The sequence below is a fragment of the Saccopteryx leptura genome, chromosome 2 (assembly GCF_036850995.1).
Source record: "Saccopteryx leptura isolate mSacLep1 chromosome 2, mSacLep1_pri_phased_curated, whole genome shotgun sequence".
NCBI lineage: Eukaryota > Metazoa > Chordata > Mammalia > Chiroptera > Emballonuridae > Saccopteryx > Saccopteryx leptura.
Window position 1 is genome coordinate 248,540,014 of NC_089504.1, and position 13,098 is coordinate 248,553,111.

A 13,098-nucleotide genomic window follows, 5' to 3' on the forward strand; every position below is an offset into this window, starting at 1 on the left:
GCCTGGTGTCCACACAACCTGTGAGCCACCACTCCAGGCCGAAGCAGGCTCCTGTCAGATGAGTCTTCGGCCCCAGATGGGGTCCCCGGCCCCGGTCCCAGTCCTCCCGCAGGCCGTGGTCTCATCCCAGCCCACTCTCTCTCCTTCCCTGCCTGCCTGCCTGCCTACCCGCCACCGAGCCCGGAAACTTCTCCTTACCGAACACATGACCAGCCTTCCACTCACGTCAGCTCCAAACACAACTTGAAGTAACTCTCTCTCAAAAAAAAAAAAAAGAGAGAGAGAGAGAGAGAGACAGAGAGAGAGAGAAGCAAAAGAAAGACAAGGAAAACGTGCCAGCAGCGGGTCAGCCGAGTCCACACACAGATTGTTCCGCTGGCCTCCAGAAGACGCACCCCGTCCAACGGCAACCCATCCTTCCTGCAGGCCCACACCGGGAGAGGGCGGCCCCTCCAGCCCCGCCGCCTTCCCGCGAGACTACGGGCTCCCCGGGATGGGGAGGCCCCGCGGCCCGGCTGCAGCCAGGCCACCCCCCCCCCCCCGCGCCCCGGGCCCCCCGCGATGCCCCCCCCAAGGCGGGGCCCGCCGGCCAGCGGGGACAACCCCACGGTCGCCCTCGCCCGACCCACAGCGGGGCCGCCAACAAGGTCGGGCCTCCGCGATCCTTCCCGCCTCCTGCCACTCAGGCCCATAAACACAGGGAATTACATAAGTCCACTCCTCTTGTTGGGGAGCCAAAAGTGGGAGCCTTTTCTCCCAGCCTTGGCAGTAAGTAATAATTCCTCATCGCCATGGTAACCCTGGCGGGCTTCCAGCCGACACTCAGGAGCTGAAACCCTGGGAGGCCTTTTTATAGCTCGGTAGAAAAACCTCTTCACTATTCGCTCGCTCGCTCGTGGGGAAAGCGAGCTCCAGGCGTGTTCCCCCCCATTTCCTCCCAGCCAGAATGTCCACCCTCTCCCCCCACCAGGCCCAAGCTGCCCACCTCCTCAGCCAGGGCCTGCCCTGGAGCCCAATCCACTGCTGGTCCCTTCCCCACTGTCTTCCAGTCTCCAGGGTGACATGGCTAGAGGGCAGCTCGGCCTTTTAAAATATTTCTGTCCTCCTTGTAATCTCAGGAAAAGCAAACATGACCCTCACATTGGTATTCTGAACAGGGGTCATCCTGGTGACAGGCCCGGAGGGTGAAAAGACACACAGTGCACGCACACACACACACACACACGCACACACGCACACACACACACAGGCCAACGTGGATGGTTTGGTGGTCAGCCAGGGGTCTGAACCTTGGCTGCAACCAGCTGTGTGAATCAGACAAGTCTCAGCTCCTCTGGGTGTCAACTGCCTATCTGCAGCGGGTCGGGCTAGGCTCCTCTGCCCACGGAGCTCTGAGTGGCAGCCACAGGGCGTTGGGTCGCAGAGGGTCCCGGCAGGGGTCTCCAGATTCACTCCAAGGGCAACATCCGCCCCAGGTGGTGGGCACCATGCCCATGCAAAGGCCTGGAGGCTGGAGCGAGTTGGGTGTGTTGCAAAAGCAGAGGAAAGGCTGGTGTGTCCAAGCTCAGTGGTGGTGGTGGGGGGGGTCTGAAGAGGTCAGGGAGTAACGAAACGTGGGGGAGAGGGAGGGGAGAGCTCATGAGGACTCTGGGCGAGAGTCTGTTCCCTCCACAGACTGGGGGTGCCCCTAAGAGAAATAAGGATGACAGCCATAACAGGAGCACGTGCTGCGTGCCAGCCCTGTGTGAGCGAACACTTCACCTGCTAGCCTATCCATCCATCCTCTCACAGGCACAGCCAACGGCAGGTGCGATTCAGAACCCCCTTATACAGGGAAGGAAATGGGCCCAGAGAGGTTAAGTGGCTCCCCCCGGGTCACACAGCTGCAAAGTGGCTGTGGTTTGAACACCAAGCCATGTGGTCTAGCCAGCAAGGAGCCATGGAGGATTTGGGAGTCGATCCGATTTGGGTGCAACAAAGGCCCGTGGCCACTGGAGGAGCCAGGACATCAGAGTGGCCTCTGAGAGACTGGGGAAGAGGCCTGCACAGAGGCCTGTGCGTGTCAACTTCCATCAGCTCACCCTCCAGCTTTTCCCCGAGAAAACACCTACCACCCCCCAAGCCAGGGCAGGGATATTTCTGCTCCCAAGCCTTCTTTTACGGGCGGGGAAACCGAGGCACGGGAAGCAGTCAAGTGAGCAAACCAAGGGCCATATTTTTAGACCACAAATCCAAGCGCTGCCGCTCACACCCTGACCCCTCCGACCATAACACTCAGGAACGAGCCAAACCAGCCCCACCAGGCCCGGCCAGGAAACAGGGCCTGAAGCAGCAGGGGCCAGACTCACTGGTTTCCTTTTGTTCTTCTCTGTTTGTTTTGGACCGGGACCTGCGCGCCCAGACATTCACAGAGGCCGGCCCTGGAATCCAGAGCCACTCACCCAAATCTGCCCCCCCATCCCCGCGGGCTGTTTGTGCTTCAGGCTTCGGGCAGGTCCAGCCTGGACTGTATCATTCTGCGGCTGCTTCTTGTGTCTTCCCTGGAGGAGATGGGCAAATCATCAGCACCCTCTGGAGGGCACCCTCTGGACAGAGCCCGGGCAGAAACTGAGCTCACGTCAGGAGAAGCCCACGGCCATCTGTTTCGCAAGAGAGTTCTTCATTCCCCAGCCTCTAACCCAAGTTTACCAACAGGCTACTCTAGACACCTGTCTGCCAGGCAAAGCTTTGGGGATGGTGGGAAAGATCAAGTGAAGACGTTACAGAAGACGCTCAGATGGGGAAACCCAGAGGCGACGGGGTTTCTGAAAAGAGGCAGGAGGGGCCCTCAGACCGAGGGGCCCTGGGCAAGGCCCCCAGCCTCCACCGGCAGTCTGCTCGGCTGTGAGCAGGGGGCCTACCATCTCTGCCTCTCTCAGGGTCAGCAGGCACTGCACCTGTGGTGGGACCCAGGTGGATTATAAAGGGGACCCACAGTTCAGCTCCCGTCCAGTAATCAGCCCCAAGTGGAAGGGATCCCAGCTCACTTCCTCCCCAGGCGGCTGCCGCTTCCTGGCCAAGCACAGAGATGTGGTTGGGGGTGTGGATAGGGGGTTGGGGAGGGTGGGGAGAGGAAAGAAAAAGAGCAAGCTAGAGATACCTGTCTGTTTTCGCCTGTGGTGCCCCTGACCCACACCCCAGCGCCCCAACGCTGGGGCAAGGGACACTACCCTTCCTCTGGACCGCATCTGAAAAGTCATTCCTGAGAGGCTTTGGGGGACGTACATCCACACAACGGGGTGTGATACGGCCATGAAAGGGAACGAGCAAGGCACCGACCCCTGCTACCACATGGGTCAACCTCGACAACATGACGTGAGAGAAGCCAGACAGACACCACAGGTCAGGTACTGTAAGATTCCACTTCTAGGAAATGTCCAGAACAGGCAAATCCATCAAGACAGAAAGCAGACTGGGGGGGACCAAGGGGCAGGGGCATGGGGGGGGGCGGGAATGGGGACGGGGTTTCCTTGGGGAGCGACGACAATTATTTTACAACCAGACAGAGGTGGAGGCTGTGAGACACTAAACTGCAAGACACTAAATGGACTAAAAATTGAGAAGCTGCTTGTAAATGGCTTGTAAACAGCTACACTTGTAAACGGCTATTCTGACGTGATTCACATGAACAAAAAAGACAGTTTTTGCTGGAACAGTCCCTGTGCACCCAGTTTGCTGACTTTCTGAAAGTGGCATCCCACCTCCCAGACGGAAAGAGTCCCTGGCTCCGGGCCTGGAGCTGTCGTTCAACATGCATTGAGCACCAACTGTATGCGCTGGGCACTCAGGACACAGCAGGGCACACAACAGAGGCACCTGCCCTCTTGGGGTTGACATGAGAAGAGGGGAGGAGGGTCCAGAGCGGAGAAAGACAGGATGCAACTCAAATAACGACAGCCACTGCGGACAGCGGCTTCCGGGGCAGCGGTCTGGATAGAGCAAGAGAGGGGAAGTGGGAAACGTCTTGGGAACAGTGTCCAGGGCGGAGAACAGCCGGGACGAAGGCCCCCGGGGCGGGGTGGGGGGCAGCTCTGAAACATCCAGGAGGCCGGTGCAGCGGGAATGATGAGCGAAGGCCGACCGTGGCAGGACCATCAGCCGCCTCACGCGTGTCAGGTCACACCGGGCCCCACGGGCCAATAATGAGCCTTGAAACTTTTATAGGCGTTGCTATAATAAAATTCACAACGGCGTTAGTTTCCTGGGGCTGCCCGAGACTAACAACCACAGACAGGGTGGCTTAAGACAATTTATCCTCAGCAGCACGGGGGGCTGTGGGCAGACAGAAATCAAGGTGTCGGCAAGGGGCAGAGGTGGGATCTCCTCTGGAGCTTCCAGGGAGGGTCCTCCCTGCCTCTCCAGCAACTCGGGCTCCAGGAGGTCCTTGGCTCTGGCCTCGCCCCTCTCATCTCTGCCTCTGTGTCCTATGGACTTCTCCTCTGTGTCTTCTCTTGGGAGGACTTTTTGTCATCGGAGTTAGGGCCCATTGTAATCTTGAATGTCCAAACAAGGTCACACTCACAGGTCCGAAGGGATGTATCCTTTGGAGCCCACAACTCAACCCCTCTACCCACAGTTGAGACTCGCAATTCGGCGACCCAGACTGCCCAGAACCACGCTTGGCCTCCCCTCTGCTCCCCTCGAGAGTCCAGGGGAGGCTAGCAGCTGCGAGGGAAGGCATCTCCCCGACCCCTGCACCTGGGCATGAACAGACCCCAACACACCCAGACCCCCTTCCCCTGAGAGAGGCATCCGTGAGCCACCCGTGGGCGGCTTGCAAGAAAGGGCAGCCTTGACACGGAGGCCAAAACAGGCCTCGACCTTCACCCTGAATGGAGCCGTACCCAGAACAAGATGCATCCTACCTCCCCGCCCCTCCCCCCATCACTGCATCCAGGCACCAAAGTGCCAGCCTTGAGCGAAGGCAGTGAACTGTCCTCCAGGGCTGTTTCTCTGTGTGCTGACTTTATTTTCAAAAGGGGCCGCCCCCACCCACAGCAGCTGAGAACCACAGCCGGCAGTGCTAACTGAAGAGAACCTGGCAGGGGTGCCTGGGGCCCGGGGAGCCCTTCCCGGCAACACAGAGGAAAGAGGGGGTGTCCAGGAATGCTCCTGGCCACCGCTAGCTGGATCCCAGGACCCAATCCGGGAAGGGCAAGGTCTGCTAGCCAGGTGCACGCACGCCCACAGTGGGCTGGCCCAGGGGGAAGAGACTTCACATGTGCTCCTTAGGCCTCCCAACCATCTGACAGGGTTCTGCCATCCCCACGTTATGGATGTGGAAACTGAGGCACAGAGCGGTGAAGTGACATGCCCAAGGACATGCAGTTAGGAGTGGCAGAGTGGAGTTGGAATGCAGGGGTGGGGGTGGCCCTTGAGTCTGTCATTAACCACTAGGATTCACCACCTCTCAGAATGCATCAGGCAGCACTGGAGGGCTCTCAGGGAAACTGCAGTGAGACCGGGCCCCGAGTTTTGGAGAGGGTATCTCCAGAGGTGTTCAACGTGACTTCCCCAAGGCTTTGCGGACCTTCTGGTACATTCCGTGGGACATTCTGCCCAGATCACAGAGGGCAAAATACTTAAAAATAAAAGTCACTAAGAACAGAGGCCACAAAATGATGGCCAGTCAAGCAGTGGCCAACAGGGAGGCTCTTTCTGGCACACACAGTGTTTTTTTGTTTGTTTGTTTGTTTTTTAAATAGGACATTGCTTATAAAATCCAGACTTCAGCTTCTCTAGGGAAAAAAAAATCAGAATATCCAGTATGCTTGTTAGCCACAATCCTCACCCCTCCCTTTTGCCTCATTCCCTTCCTTGACTGCACCTGAGTTTGGGACACCCCTTGACCCCCACCTTGGCCACCTCCCTTCCTCCCCCTGCTGCTGAAGAAAGATGAACGAGTGTGAAAGGCCTCATTCAGCAAGGGAACAGATAAGAGAAAGCAGAGACACTCACAATGACTCTCCTTCACCCTGGCTGGCTGTGTAAGTGACAGGCACCTGCCTAACAACAGGCTACACGGGCATCGCCCCAAGGCAAGGTAGATCCAGCCATGCCTGAACCCATCTCCTCTGGACTTTGTGGTGATAAGCACCTGTCAGTCCCCCCCAACTCCCCACCGGTGGCCTAAACCAGTTTGGGTGTGTCTCTGCCATGACTCAGGAGTCCTAACTAGTCACCCTCTAGTCTCGCCTTAATCTGACACTTGTCCAAGGAAGCCTGCCCTGATCACAGATTCGGACCTTGTTATGCTCCAGCGACCTGAACTCTGTCCCCGTGACCTTCAGCACCCTCGATTTGTTTGCCATTGTCATTGTCATTGTTAATATTAAGATAATGGTACTTGTTTAACTGAAACTCACTGTCTCTGAACACTGTCTCAAAGGCGTGAACAATATCCAACTTTTCCATCACTCTGGTCCCAGTGGCCTACAAATGCCTGGAACATCCCATGTGCCCAGTAAATGTACATTAATCAACTAGTAAGACAACAACAAGGAGACACAAAAGCCATTAAAATTCACTTCTGCTTTAAATGGGCCAGAGGGCCCGACCCCCCAAGGTCCCTGGAAGTGGTGCTCTCAGCTCCACTCCAGCCATCAGGGCCCCAGCATTCCTGAACACGATGGCCTCAGGGCCTTTGTACGTGGTACTCCCCTGCCTAGAAGGCTCATCCTTCTTCCTTTCTTATCTGGTTCCTCCTCAGGAACAAGTCTCAGCTCAAATGCTACCTCTTCAGAGACCACCTTAGATTCTTCTACCTACAGGGGGCACCCCTGAAGCCAGAGCCGCCCCCTCCCCACCCTATGCTGTTCCACAGCGGACATGCCTTGGCTCTGGAGTACCATCTGTTTTCTGCACTGCCAGTCTCCCCACCAGCCTGTGGGATCCACAAGGCCCTGCCTGGTATCTTGTTTGCTATGTGCTGGCCCTCTTGGAGAGCATCCCCAGGAGGCCATGGGGACACCAGGCTGGCTTGCAGGGAGACAGGAACAGACCCCTGTGTCCTGACCAGTCCCGCCCAGCGCAGAGCAGCTGCTGCATGCCTGAGGCCCCTACGTGGCACATGGAGCCTGGCCCACAGCCGGAGCCGCCCTGCCAAGAGAGCCAGCCTAGCTCCGGGGCTCAGGGAGGGCTGCAGGAGGCGCCTGCACAATCCCCACAATGAACAACAGCAGATGTCGTGGAGTGAAGCTGACACCCCAGCTCTGACAGCTGTGTGACCTTGGGCAAGTCACTTAACTTCTCTGTGCCCCCAGCATCCCCACCTATAAAACTGGGCTGATAATAACAGCACCTAGCTCACAGATGTATATGATACACTTACAACCCAGCCTGGCCTAAAGTAAATGCTCAGAAATCATTGGGAATTATCTTAATATTAACAATGACAATGACAATGGCAAACAGCACTAAGGCAAGCAAACAGTCTCGAAATGCCAGATTTCATAATAAATGCAGTATTTGCTCCATGGCAGGTCCTGTTTGAAGCGCTCACGCCTATGGAATCCTACAAGGTAGGTTTTACTATTATTCAATGTGTTTGTTCCAACTCTTTCAGGAAGCCTCCCTGGATTGCTCTCACTCCCAGGAGCACCATGGACACACAATTCTGCCCTTCAGTGTGTCCTCAACTCCCCTCTCCATCCTAGGCTACAGGGAGGGGCAAGAAGAGCCCCCACCAGCCTGCAGTCAGTACAGAGAATGCACGTCCCACACCAGCCCAAGCCACAGCTCCTCCTGCAAGAACCCCAGAAACTCACGCCCCATCTGATCCCGAGAGCACACCCCACAAAGTGAGGGGTGTTTCTTATCTTTCCCCACCTCCACAGCATGCAGAGGACATTGTTTGGTGGGCCCCAGCCTCCCAAGGGCTGTTGTTCCTGAGCTGCACGGGGTCAGATGTCCTGAGACACGGGGCTCACCGGGAAAGGACAGGTGTCGACTCTGGCTGACGGTCTGGGATCTGCGTGGGCGACGTGTGAGAGCAACACTGGCCCCCACCACCCCCGCCCTTTCTGTCCCCAAAATGAGGAAGCCGCAGCTGGCCTCCTCTTCCCACCCAACAGACAGCCGAGCTCGCCAGTTAGCCTAGCTGAGGTCATCAACACAGCAAGGACCCAGACAAAGCCAGGCTCTGGCTCCCAGGACCGCCTCCCCTCCCCACCCCACCCCTGGAGACGGAAAGTGACCTCCATTCCCCAAACCAGGAGGGAAGGGCTGGTTAGGATGCCAGCTCCACCAACATGGGCGGTGACCTCACTCAAGTCTCTCCAACCTCCCTGAGCTTCGGTTTCCTCATCTAGAAAATGGGCCTCTTGGCCATGATCACATTTACCACAGGCAGGACATCAGGAATGCCCAAAAAGCTGGCAAATCAAAGCCACAGAAAGAGAAAAAAAAAGGTCTAGGAAAGAGGTGTTTCCATGTCAGCAAATGGGCTCGCTTTGCGATGAAATGAAACACAATTTTATTTTATGGTGCAGAACGGGCTCTGTTTGGATTTCCAGCAATCATGGAAGGGACGCCGGGAAGATCTTCTCCAGCATTTAAGCCTCTCGAGGCTTTAAGACGCTATGACTTGGCATGTACCTCTAAAGAGCCATGCTGAAATGTCATCAATAAATGCACCCCTGAGGACAGGGCTGAGACATCTCAGCAGGGCCACCCGGAGGCTGAGAGGCAGGACAACAAAGAGGGTGCGGGGCACAGTCTGGGGCAGACTGCCTGGGTTAGAACTTCACTGGCTGTGTGACCTCAGGCCAAGTCACTTAACATCTCTGTTCCTCAATTTGCTTGCCTGAAAAGTGGAGATGGTAATAGTCCTCACTTCGCAGCGGGTTCTGGAAGATTAAAGAAATCATAACGTGTAAAGTGCAACGCAATCACTATTCGTAAACCGTTATAATCACTGCGGTCCTGTGTGACCGTCTCAGACCTTACGTAGCTTTATGACCCCGAGAGAGACAAGTCCCCCTGGATCCCCGGGGCTTGCTGGGACCCCTGAACAGCAGCGCTTCCCTCCGCCAGCCGGGGGCAGGTATTACTAACCAGACGGAAAGAGACGCACAGGTCAGAGCGGAGCCGGAGATTAAAAACAAGCACAATTCTCGGGCAGGCTTCCATCCGTAATTATGAATTTGATGTAATTAGGCACCCCACTAACTTCATTGCTTATTTATTTACAGGATTGCTTATTTAATTTGTGGGCCTCCTTCCCCGAAAAGTCATCTTTGCTCACACTCCTTGGGCGAGGGAGGACGGGAAGGGGGCCCCATCTTCTGTCCCCACCCATCACCTGCATTCCTGGGCTTCCACATGTGCCACTCCTGCCTCATCCCAAAACAGCTCCCCAGAAGGACTTTGCCCAAGACGATAGGATTGCACAGGGCCAGACATCCACTTAACAGTGCTTGGGGCCAACGTATAGTATTTGACCCAAAAGAGGACTCTCCTTCACACACTCATCTCTCCCACTGAGGAGACCCCCATGGGAAAAAGGGTCATTCTGGCCCTGGTATGACCCTTTGTTTCGTTTTTCTGTTTGTTTGTTTTATCCTAAGTGAGAAGTGGGGAGGGGGGGTAGACAGACTCCCACATGCACCCAACTGGGATCCACTGGCATGCCCACCAGGGGGCGATGCTCTGCCCATCTGGGGCATTGCTCTGCTGCAACCAGAGCCATTCTAGCACCTGAGACGTAGGCCACGGAGCCATCCTCAGCACCCGGGCCAACTTTTGCTCCAATGGAGCCTTGGCTGTGGGAGGAGAAGAGAGAGATAGAGAGAAAGGAGAGGGAGTAGGGTAGAGAAGCAGATGGGCGCCTCTCCTGTGTGTCCTGACTGGGAATCAAACCTGGGACTTCCACACACAGGGCCAATGCTCTACTACTGAGCCAACCAGACAGGGCCCCTGGTGTGACCCTTTGGACCAGTGAATACATCAGAGCAACAGAAGGGCTGGTCCTTCCCAGCTTGGAAATGGACAAAGAGCATTCATCTTTTGCCCAATGACTTTAGAGAAGTCTTTGACCTCTTAGAGCCTCAGTTACCTCATCTGTAAAATGGGAGTGTGAATAACAACACCCTCAGCTAGCTAACACTAAAACCCAACTGCTGCTACCTATCGCCACCCCTGGCCTCAGCCAAAGCAATACAGCAAGAAAAAGCAGTAAGAGGCACCAAGACTTTCTGGATTATCTAGTAACATCCAAGAACTGGAAACCACCTACATGTCCATCAACTCATGAATGGAGAGTCCCAACTGAAACAGGTTCATACAACAGAATATTATTCAACAATAAAAAAAAGTAATAAACTACTGATACGTGCAATGACATGGATGAATCTCAAACACATGCAGAGAGAAAGAAGCCAAGTACAAAAACATCCATACCTTATCGTTTTAGTATGATCAGGTCTACAACAGATCAGTGGGTGCTTCTGGTGGGGGGGGTGATGGGGATACTTTGGTGGTGGGTGATGGAAACAGTCTACATCTAATAGAAAAATATATGCAATCAATTAACATCACTAAGCCCCACCCAGTGCCCAGGGATGGTCTCCTCACTTCCGGTGGGACCTGCTGGCTCTGTCACTGGTCCTCCTGTTCCCTAGGCCCTTGATTTATGAGCGCCAGACCAGGAAGGTCAGGGTCTGTCGAGGTCCCCCTCTACAAAGACAGGGTTATAAATAGCGCGCTCCTCGGAGAGCTATTGTGGGTAAGGGGAGCGCTGCGGAAGGTACCTGCCTCCGCAGGCCCTGGCCAACAGCAGGGGCCTCGTCGGTGCTGCTACGGAAGGATGAACCCGCAAACACTAGGCTTAGGCGGAGACGACTGGCTTGCCAGGATTCTTGTCAGACACCCCACCACATACACACCCATGCCCTCCCCAGACAAGACTCCAGACCAGGGTAGCTGCCCCGCCCCCATCCGTCACCACAGGCTCCAGGCAGCCAAGGCTCCAGCATTTAGACTCCTCAGCCCCACCCAACCCGCCCCTCCTGAAAGAGGGGGACACAAAAAGCAGGGCACCATGTGTGTACGGGGGCGAGGGGAGGCTGGCCCCAAGTCCATCCTGGGAGCTCACTTCACAACAGGAGTTGGCCCAGGGAGAGGACACCCTGGTAACTAGAGTCAAGACAAGGATCCCCCCAAAACCCACCCACTTATACAAGAAAAATAACAATAAAAGGACGGCAGGCCGTGGGCTACAGGGTGGTAGCAGGAGGGGCACCCGAGGCCAGCTGCCTGCCATGTGCCGAGCAGCAGGCAGCTCTGCTCCCCTTGAGTGATAGAGTGGGCCGGCGGCACACGGGAGCCACGGCGAGAGGGGCGTCCCCAGGGCCCGATTAGAGGGCGGCCTTGGGCAGACACGCTCGACTGTCAGCCCATCCCCCTGCCCCCCCCCCCCCCCGTCAGAGGAACCATTAATTGCTGTCATTTAAGGGTGGCCTGTGGGGAGAAGGAGGGGGTTGTGGGAAGGAGACGGGAGGGGAGGGGAGGGGAGGGGAGGGGAGAGGAGGGGAGGGGAGGGGAGAGGAGGGGAGGGGAGGGGAGGGGAGGGGAGGGGAGGGGAGGGGAGGGGAAGGGAGGGGAGGGGAGGGGAGGGGAGGAGGAGGAAAGGAGGAATGGGTGGAGGGAGTAGGGGAGGGACAGAGAGAGCAGTGGGGGGAGGGAAGGGAGGGACAGCTTGCCCAGAGCTGAGCCTCCTGAGCTGGAAGGAAAGGGAAGAGACCCCAGACCTCTCTTCCTCCTCACCCAGCAGAGGGACAAGGTCACCCAGAGGAGGGACAGGGCCCAGTCCAACTCAGGACCCACCCATGCAGTGGTGGATTCAAAGAATGTAACAACCCGTTCTCGGCCCTAACGACCATTTTAAGTAGGAAAAACACCACAATATACCAAAAGGTATTTTATTATTTCATGCGTTTAATACTTATATAAGAACAATCAAAGGGGTACACAAAACTAGATTATAAGAAAGAGTTTTAAAATACCAGTGAAGAAATAGTAAATAATACCTGACAAAAAACAATGAAACGGTTATTTAAGATATTTCCGTATTGCTTCTTGACCTCACTTGCATTTTTTTTACCCATGGACAGAATGAACATGACCACGGGCGCTTAGGAGACGCTGTAGCGCAGATGAACGTGAAAAAAGAGCACGGAATGCGAGCAAGGATTTCCACACTGGGCGGCTGCCCAGGCGCCCACCTCAGGGAGAACCCTGATGACAAGTGCCATTTTAACAACCGGGTCGCCGAACTCAACAAAAAACCCCACCACTGGACCCCACTACCCAGGAGGGACAAACAGAGTCCAGAGAGGTGTGATAGTATACACACCAGCTGCTTGTCTGTCTGGTCCTGGTCTTCTCCCCCAGGGTGCCCAGTAAGCCTGGCCGCCCCGCGGCCCATCCCTTGTCGGCCCCCATCCCATCCGACCTGACCTCACGCTCTTCCACCCTGGGCTCACGCAGCCCCCCCTCCCAAGATCAAAATCTACACGTGGCTTCAGACCGACCCAAATGCCACCACCTCCTCGAGGACCTAAGCCAGCACAAAGGACCGCAGAGCCCGGCTGCCTGGGTTCCAATCCTCCCTCTGCCACGTCCACACTTGGGGACATGCTATCACCTCCCCGGGAGTCATGTGTACAAGGGGACCTTGACAGGACCCGCCTCATGGGGTCGCTCTGAGGACGAAACGACATGACTCCACAAAGTGCTGAGTGTGGCAGAGTGGGCTGCTGCTGCGGCTGGTCTGCTGTCATTCTGAACACTGTCCCCTTCCACCCCCCACCCACCCTGCCCCCGTCTCCTGTCTCCAGGCCTCCCCAGATGACAAGGGGCTCAGAAAGGCCCCACGCTGCCCACGGGGAGCTGCAGAGCGTGAAGTCAGCATGCCTCCTGGCCGCCCATCCCTACACAAGCCTTGCTGTCTCTGGGCTGAGGGAGCTCCCGGGAGCATTAGGGAAGGGCCCCCCTCCGCCTCCCCCATCTGTCTGCCCCCTCCTCCCGCAGAGGTGATGGATCGCCCCAGAGGAGGAAGCT

General features: G+C 56.3%; 1 protein-coding gene across 21 annotated transcripts in view; it reads right to left on the bottom strand.

Annotated features, from left to right (window-relative positions):
- Positions 1-13,098, bottom strand: part of NCOR2 (nuclear receptor corepressor 2) — a 183,337-nt gene that overhangs the window by 146,132 nt on the left and 24,107 nt on the right. Inside the window, exon 1 of one of the 21 annotated variants that reach the window (XM_066371153.1) lies at positions 199-448. The exons of the other annotated variants lie outside the window; for them this stretch is intronic. The gene's annotated coding sequence lies outside the window, so the exon portion shown is untranslated. Of the gene's footprint in view, positions 1-198; positions 449-13,098 lie in introns of those variants that run through there. 21 annotated transcript variants of the gene reach the window in all.